This window comes from Vicugna pacos, chromosome 30 (genome assembly GCF_048564905.1).
Source record: "Vicugna pacos chromosome 30, VicPac4, whole genome shotgun sequence".
In the NCBI taxonomy this organism is placed as follows: Eukaryota; Metazoa; Chordata; class Mammalia; order Artiodactyla; family Camelidae; genus Vicugna; species Vicugna pacos.
This window is the reverse complement of record NC_133016.1, coordinates 17,993,521-18,000,956: the sequence shown is the minus strand read 5'-3', so window position 1 is coordinate 18,000,956 and position 7,436 is coordinate 17,993,521. Positions and strand designations below refer to the sequence as shown.

General features: G+C 45.4%; 1 non-coding gene across 1 annotated transcript; it reads right to left on the bottom strand.

Annotated features, from left to right (window-relative positions):
• Window positions 1-4,746: 4,746 nt before the first annotated feature.
• Window positions 4,747-4,821, bottom strand: TRNAL-UAG (transfer RNA leucine (anticodon UAG)). The gene has a single exon. It is a non-coding gene; the product is annotated as a tRNA-Leu (tRNA).
• Window positions 4,822-7,436: the final 2,615 nt, after the last annotated feature.

The window sequence follows — 7,436 nt, the reverse complement described above, 5'->3', positions numbered from 1 at the left end:
CTCCCTCTCCCCTGCAACCTCAAGTCCTTCTCTGTGGCTGTCATTCAGGGTTGGGAGAGATGCAGGAGCTGAGTGAGGGGCGTTGCTGGTGAAATCCTTCCTTTCTAAGCACACTGTTCCCACAGCATGAAGCAAATAGGTCCTGATGGGAGGAAATGTCAACACAGAGCGTGTAGACTCTGGCCGTCACACCCTCTGGGTGATGAATAACTTTTATCCAGATAAATGTACTTACAATTTGTTAGTTTAATTACTGCAGCCTTGTGAAGTCTTGAGCCAGTGATTCCTTTCTCGACAAATTAGAGGCCTTCAATAATTCTAGGAGAAGACTAATTGCTCACTCTGGATTTTGGACATTTCTCTGAAATGTATTTCCAGAACTCAGCTGGGTGCCGTTAACAAAGCGGCAATGGTTCTGCTTGCTTTGTGTGCTGTAAGCCCCTCTTTGGAGTGGCTTCTGTCATTCCTAACATGGAAGCGTTAATCTCCTTCCAGTAATTACCTTCCCCAGCTCCCCTTTTAGGTGGGGAGAAAGATTTCATCTTTTTCTGACAGTCAGCAGCCTTTGTTCCAAAAGAAGAAAGTAAGGGGATCCTCCCCTGGTCCAACCCCAGTTCTGAGTCTGAAAAAGGAGTCTGGTGACACATCATTTACTGGAGACACCAACCGCCCTTCAATCCTGCCTCATCCCCACATTGGCTGCTGAAATGTTCAAAATTTACCTTGCAAAAAATGTATACTCTCTCCCCTACTCTGATTTCTGCTCACTCTATTTGGCTAACGTCTCTCTCTCTCTCTGCCCTAAGTGAGAGCTGGCTTAGCTGGCTTTCTGTCAGTAGGAAAGCTCTGCTAATTGGTGTTTCTCTGCTTTGCAGGCAGAATGATAACTGATATTCATAATGATATTCCGGAGGCTCTGCGAGATCCTGAAGGGTCTCATGAATTCTTAAAAGATGATTGACTTCTGTGCAGAATAATGTTAGTGTCATGTGTATTTTACGGTTTTCTGATTCACTGCAAATTGGATGTCCTTGTATGGGATATAACCTTCTCTTTACCAGAGTATCTATTAAGTAGAAACCAGTAGTCTTTTGGGAGAGATGGAAAAACAGGACTTTCTCAGTTTGGGAGCTCCTGGTGGCAAGTCAGGGTTCAAGCCTAATGCTTCTTTTATTTCTGGTGCCCTTAGTAGGTGCTCGGAGGATGCTTATGGGATTATTGAGCCGTGCCAGGGGCATGGGTAGCTGGAGGCTTGACCAAGGATCATCTTAAACCTGAAAGTTCAGATAGATGAGATCAGAACTGGCTGCAAAGATCTAGAAGTCAGGAGAACTCACACACAAAATGCAGGTCAGAGCAGGCAAAAGGTCTAAATCCAGAGGCTTGCGTGTTGAGAACAGTTCCAGAAGCTGGAAGTACCAAGGTGGACCCTAAGTCACTGTGTGTGGGTGACTGTGGGGTCACTGTGTATCACCCAGAATTATGTGGGACCAAGGGTGCTGGAGCCCTGAGGTCCTTACGGGGCAGAAGGATGCAGACGACTGGGTATTGAAACAAACCAGCTGTTTCTTCTTACTTTGTGATCCCGACTGCAGCAACCAAATTGATTGAGTGTCAGTCCGCTTTGATGGCTGAGATGGCCAAGTCTTTCCACTCATCTTTGTTGCTGTCTGTCTAGTTTGCATGCACAGGCAGGACATAAAGTTGGTGCCATTTGACTCCAGGCGAAATGCTCTTGTACTTGGTGGGAGAACAGTTTTTCTTATCTGTTATGTCTCTTAAATTATATTAAGTAACTCTGACATTTATTGCTCTCACTGGGTCAAGGCACCTGTGTAACAGAGAGGAGGTGAGCAAGAGTTCGTTGTCCCTGTTTCATATGTATAATTCTGTGTAACAGACCACCCCAAAACTAGTGCCTTCAAATAGCAACGATTTATTATTTCATTTACTCGTGAGTTTGAGGATTGACTAGAAGTTCTCCTTCGGGGTGTCCGACGTGGATGCATTCAGGTGGCAGGTTAACTGGCTGGAATATTTAAAAAGGCCTCCCTCACACGTCTGGGGCCTGGGTGCTGATCGTGTTGGCTGGAATGCTCCCCTCGGTGGCTCAGGTCTCTCCCTTCCTCTCTCTGGTGGCTCATCCTCCAGGGCCTCTCGCTGTGGCCCTTCTCTCCAGCAGGCTAGCTTGGACTTCCTTCCAGCATGGCAGCTAGGTTCCAAATACGCAAAAGGAGATGCTTCCAGGACCAGGCCTAAGCCTAAAACTGGCCCCGTGTATCTTCTGTGACCTGCGATGGGCCAGAGGAAGTCACAGGGTCAGCTCGGAGTCCAGGGGAAGCGGAGCAGTTCCCACTTCCTGGTGAGAAGAGCAGCAGATAATCTGTGGCCATCTTTAATGTGCCAGATTTTCTTTTAAAAAGTTACTGATTATCAGCCAAGGGGAGAAGTGCTCTAACGCTTATGCTCTAGGTTGTTGTGAAGACAAATGAGATGGATGCAAGCACAACATTTAGGGCAAGTCAGTAAACAGCTGTATTTCTCCTGATTTGAGGATCCACTGCCAGGGATACGGGCTGTCGTCAGGAGGCTGTAATGCGGGGGTGAGGCTTCTGGTCCACTGGGCTTCAGTTACCGCTAAATGGGGATCACGCCAGCTGATGATGTATGAACTAGTTAGAAGAGTGCCCAGGTCATGGTAATCGCTCAGTAAGTGTAAGCTAGTATTATTATCACTGTTATTATTGAAGAGCAATGATTCCTAAAGACAAAACAAAACAAGACAATCCCCAAGATTATATGCAACCCGCCTTCCTAAGTATAGACATCCTCTCATTTTTGTTACTCTTTTACCTTTGTGTAATAGGATTTTACAGATGTTCACAGTCTTAGAGATCACTTAGACGAGGAAGAAATTTAAAGCCAAGTCTGGGTTAGGTTACTTGTCTACAACACAGCTAGTTAGAGAACTAGTTCCACCCCCCAAGACCCCACGCTTCTCACCAAGGGCTCTTTCCACTGCATCCTTAAGTGTAGAATGTTCTGCCTCATTTGCTTTAAGAGTAAGAGCCAGGAGTACAAAGCTTTATTTGGCAGGTAGAACATATTTAAATAAATAGTTCGGTTTTATACATTAACCATGTGCTTTGGAGGAGAGGGAAAAAATGCTGGAAAGATACAGAACGGAGCAAGGACAAAAACAGAGATGGTAGATACACATAGAATAGGAAAGAGGGTGAGAAGACCTGAGATGGTTTAGTGGGAGGCTGACTGGCAGGAACTGGTTCTCTGTTGGCCAAACATTCCCTTTCCCCTTGTTTAGTGGCAGGACCCACCCCCACAACCTCTATTTTTTTGGAAAATGCTCCTCAGTTCCAGCCTGGTGGTTCTGATGATTCTGACAATCACATCATCTTGTTTTCATGGCACGAGGATTGGTCAGGTGCAGACCAGTTAGAGTACGTCTGTGGGGCTGATATTTACGCTAGAGCAGTGAAAGGAAGGTGTCTTGAGCAAGATAGGCTTGCTTTCGACCATGTTTTAGTGAAATCTGTCAGAGACAGAATAGCCATGTCCACCTTCCTGAGTAGATATCTTGGCTGTGCCATCCATCTTCCTTCCTATGTCCTACCTTCCCTTTGTCCTTTATTCATTTATTAAATATTTAATGCCCATTTACTATGCATTTGGCAACATGATGCAGTCTTAGTTCTTTTATTATGGAGCTTACAGTCTGATATACAGTCTGATGTGTACAGACATGTGTGATAGACAATGAAAAAGGAAACCAACAAATGATTATGTGTTGCAATGAGAGCCTTATGTAAGCTGAGTAGAAGCCCCCAGAGATGTCTGTGTCCTAATCTCCAGAACTGGTGAATAAACTACCTTATATGGTAAAAGGGACTTTGCAAATGTGATTAGTTAAGGCTCTTGAGATAGGGAGATTATCCTGGATTATCTGGGTGAGCCCAGTGTCATCACAGGGGTCTTTATAAGAGTGAGGCAGGAGGGTTAGACCCAGAGAAGGCGATGAGATGACAGATGCAGAAACAGAGATTGGAGGATGCGATGCTGCTGGAAGGGGACCATGGGCTGAGAAATGCAGGCAGCCTCTAGAAACTAGAAAAGGGAAGAAAACAGATTCTTCCCTGGAGCCTCCAGAAGGAACACAACTCTCTGCTTTTAGGATCTCTGACCTTTGGAACTATAAGAGGATAAATCTGTGTTGTTTAATCACTGAGTTGGTGGTAATTGATGGCAGCAGCAGTAGGAAGCTAATACAAACCTCAAAGGAAAAGAGCGAGTGCTGTGAAAGAACTATGTGATGAAAACTAACATTTCGATTAAGAGCTCACGGAGGAAAAGGAGCCAGCCTCAGGAAAGAGTTAAGGTATTGACAGATGCATCCAGGGAAGCAATGCCAGAAAAACCCTTAAAAGAGACAGCTCTTCTATTTATTAGAGTAACTGAAAGAAGACTGGTGGGGCAGGAAGGCAGGAGGAGAATGGCCCCGGGGGATGTAGGTGGATCGGTAGATTTCTGCATCTACTCCCAGGAGATTCATTGTTCATTCTTCCTCCTCCTTGGCTTTCTGAGTCCTTCCCATCTTCTCATCCAGCTCAACTACATCCTTTGCTCAAAGCCTCCCATGACCTCAGCAGCTTTATTCTCTTTTTTTGGCGGTGGGGGGCGGGGGGAGGAGGTAATTAGGCTGGCTTATATATTTATTTACTTACTTTCAAATGGAGGTACTGGGGATTGAACCCAGGACCTCATGCATGCTAAGTGCATGCTCTACCACTGAGCTATACCCTCTCCCCTTCAACAGCTTTATTTATCTCCCTCTTTCATTCAAACTGTGCTGCCTCCCTCCAAATGGGGTCCCTGACCCTAAGGAGACCCCCAGATTTATCCTTGGGGTGTATCTTCAAATTTTTCAAGAATGTTTGAATTTTAACGATAAGATTTAAAATAGCATAAGCTTAGGGCTATATCTGGATGCACCTGCTTGAGTTTACTTTTGGGATTTCAGTGCCTTGGTGGGGCTAACTGAAGGCTAAATGATGTCCAGACAAGCCACGTAAGCAAAGGTTTTGAAGAAGCCTTCTTCAAAACCTTTGCTTACATGAAAGAGTGGAGGGAAACAGAGTAAGTGGGCACTTAGCAGATAAGATGGAACAGCAGAAGGCAGTACCATGCTGGCCTTGTAAGCAGAATTGTTCTGTGGATTCTTCCTTTCTATGTACCTTCTTATAACCCTTCACTACTGGTAAGCGGATTTAAAAATAGGCCGATGGAGATCTTTCCCCCAGTTTTGCATTTGCTGTTAATTGACTGGTCTGTCATGCTTCAGTGGTTAAAAGTGAGGTCATTGACATCAAGCGTGGCGATGACAGTGAACTCATGGCAGTGACTCGAATGGTGACTCGTCATGTTCAAAATCAGAAGATTCATGTCAATAACAAGTAAAATAGGAAACACTCAAATATATTTTTCCACGATGGTGCCCAATAATATTAATAAAGTTTAAGTAAAACATCATCAATTATCACATGAAACTAATTTTAAATATCTTTGGTTTTATATTGTTATTGGTATTTTGAAAGCTTGTTTTGATTTTACTGTAAGAGCTGTAGGCCTAAGAAGTTTATAACTAATTTCGTGTTGTACGGATCTAACTTACACAGAGTAACATTATAAAAACATATAACTGAAGTTAACACTGAGGATCTGTGGGAAATATTTTTCTTTAAAAAGGATCCATACATTATTAGGTTTAAGAAACTCTGATTTGCTGAATGCATATTGGTACATTTTTCTGAATGCTTAGTTGCTGAGTTGTTAATTCGTCGGTGTGAGTTTACACGTGACACCTGGGGAGAAGGCAGCGCTCTCTCGGGGGAATGAAGGGCATGTGCACACGATTTCTGAGAATCCACAGGCCCAGTGGCAGTGCTGGGCACGTGGAAGGTGCCCAGTGAATACTTGGGAAATGTATTCATGGTGCCTTTTATTTTCTGTTTCTAATGCTGGGGCCTTGCTGACCCTGCAGGGACAGCCGATTCCTAGAGACAGCGAACAACTCACCTTTGGCGTGCCTTTCATCCGCAGCCTACACAATCCAGAGCCTACACCCTCCCCTCACCTCCTCTCCTGTGTTACACTCTGGGCCACTATCCACCTGCCCCTATACCCCAGACAGAGCCTGTTGAAATTTTTGAAACGAGCCAATCCTAAGCCTGCTACCCTGCCTCTGCTGTTCCTTCCCATGGAAACCACAATAGTGGCCCTTGCCCACATCTCCTTCCTACCTGATCCTGGTGCTTCCCCGTGTGGCCTTGCATGTGATGCCCCCTCCTCTTGGGAAGTGTAACAAACTGACTTCTTCAGTGGCAATCATCTCCTGATCCACTGGTCTCACCACACCTGAATAATAATAAACCCTACATTTTCAAAACAGAATAAATACATTACCACGTTGTTCTAGGCTCTCCATATCCAAATGTTGCGATTTCCCCACCACGGAGAGGAAGCGTCTGATTCCTAGCGTATTCGTGGATTTCCACTGCGGAAGGTGACCCTTCAGGGCTGGGATTCAGCATGGATTTGTGCCGAGCCATCGATGCTTCCAGCGCAGCGTCTGTGGCCACAGGCAGTTTCTCAAAAAAAATTGACTAATTTTATTATTATTTTTTGCACACATCACTTTGGAGATTCATCTTGCAGTTCTATCCTTGTTAGTTTCACGTTCTCGCTTACTCAGCCGATGAGTAACAATGGCCCTGTGTTCAAAACGCCTTGCCTAGTAGTGAATTCCTGTTCCACCCCAGGCCCTTCCCCGCTCCTGCAGGCCCCATGTGTGTGGGGCTCTATGTGGGTGTTGTTGCTCTCAGGACTGAGCACAAGCCTCATCTCCTCCTAGAAGCGCACCTTGACCTCCCCTGCCCAGCATAGCTCCCTTCTTTGCACTCAGGTGCTCTCTGACTTCCCTTCCCTTCAGTACTCCCCATCAAGTAGTGTTTGTTTTCACAAGCAATGTTTCCACAAGAGTTTATTGATCACCCAACCGCTCTCTTCCTCTTCCTCCTCCCTCCTGCTGTTGCTGGCCAGGGCAACGCCATCCCACCCAGGTGCAGGGCTTGAAATGAGGGAACCAGAGCAGCACAAGTGGAAACAAACTGATTGCACAGGAAGCATCTTACAGTTCTTATTTTCAAAAATCTCTCTTGTTAAAAAAGTGTCCTGCAGCCTCCTCTGGTCACCGGTGATGCTGATTTGTGTTTACCCTTTCAGATTTCTGGATCCCACTGGAGTTAACAGAGTTGGTTCACAGCATACTTGTCAGAAACAAGAGCCTCTCAAATGAAGATCTTGCTCTCCATAGGCGATTCCAGCTATTGCCCTCCCGGCTTGTGTTTAAGACTTCCCACCAG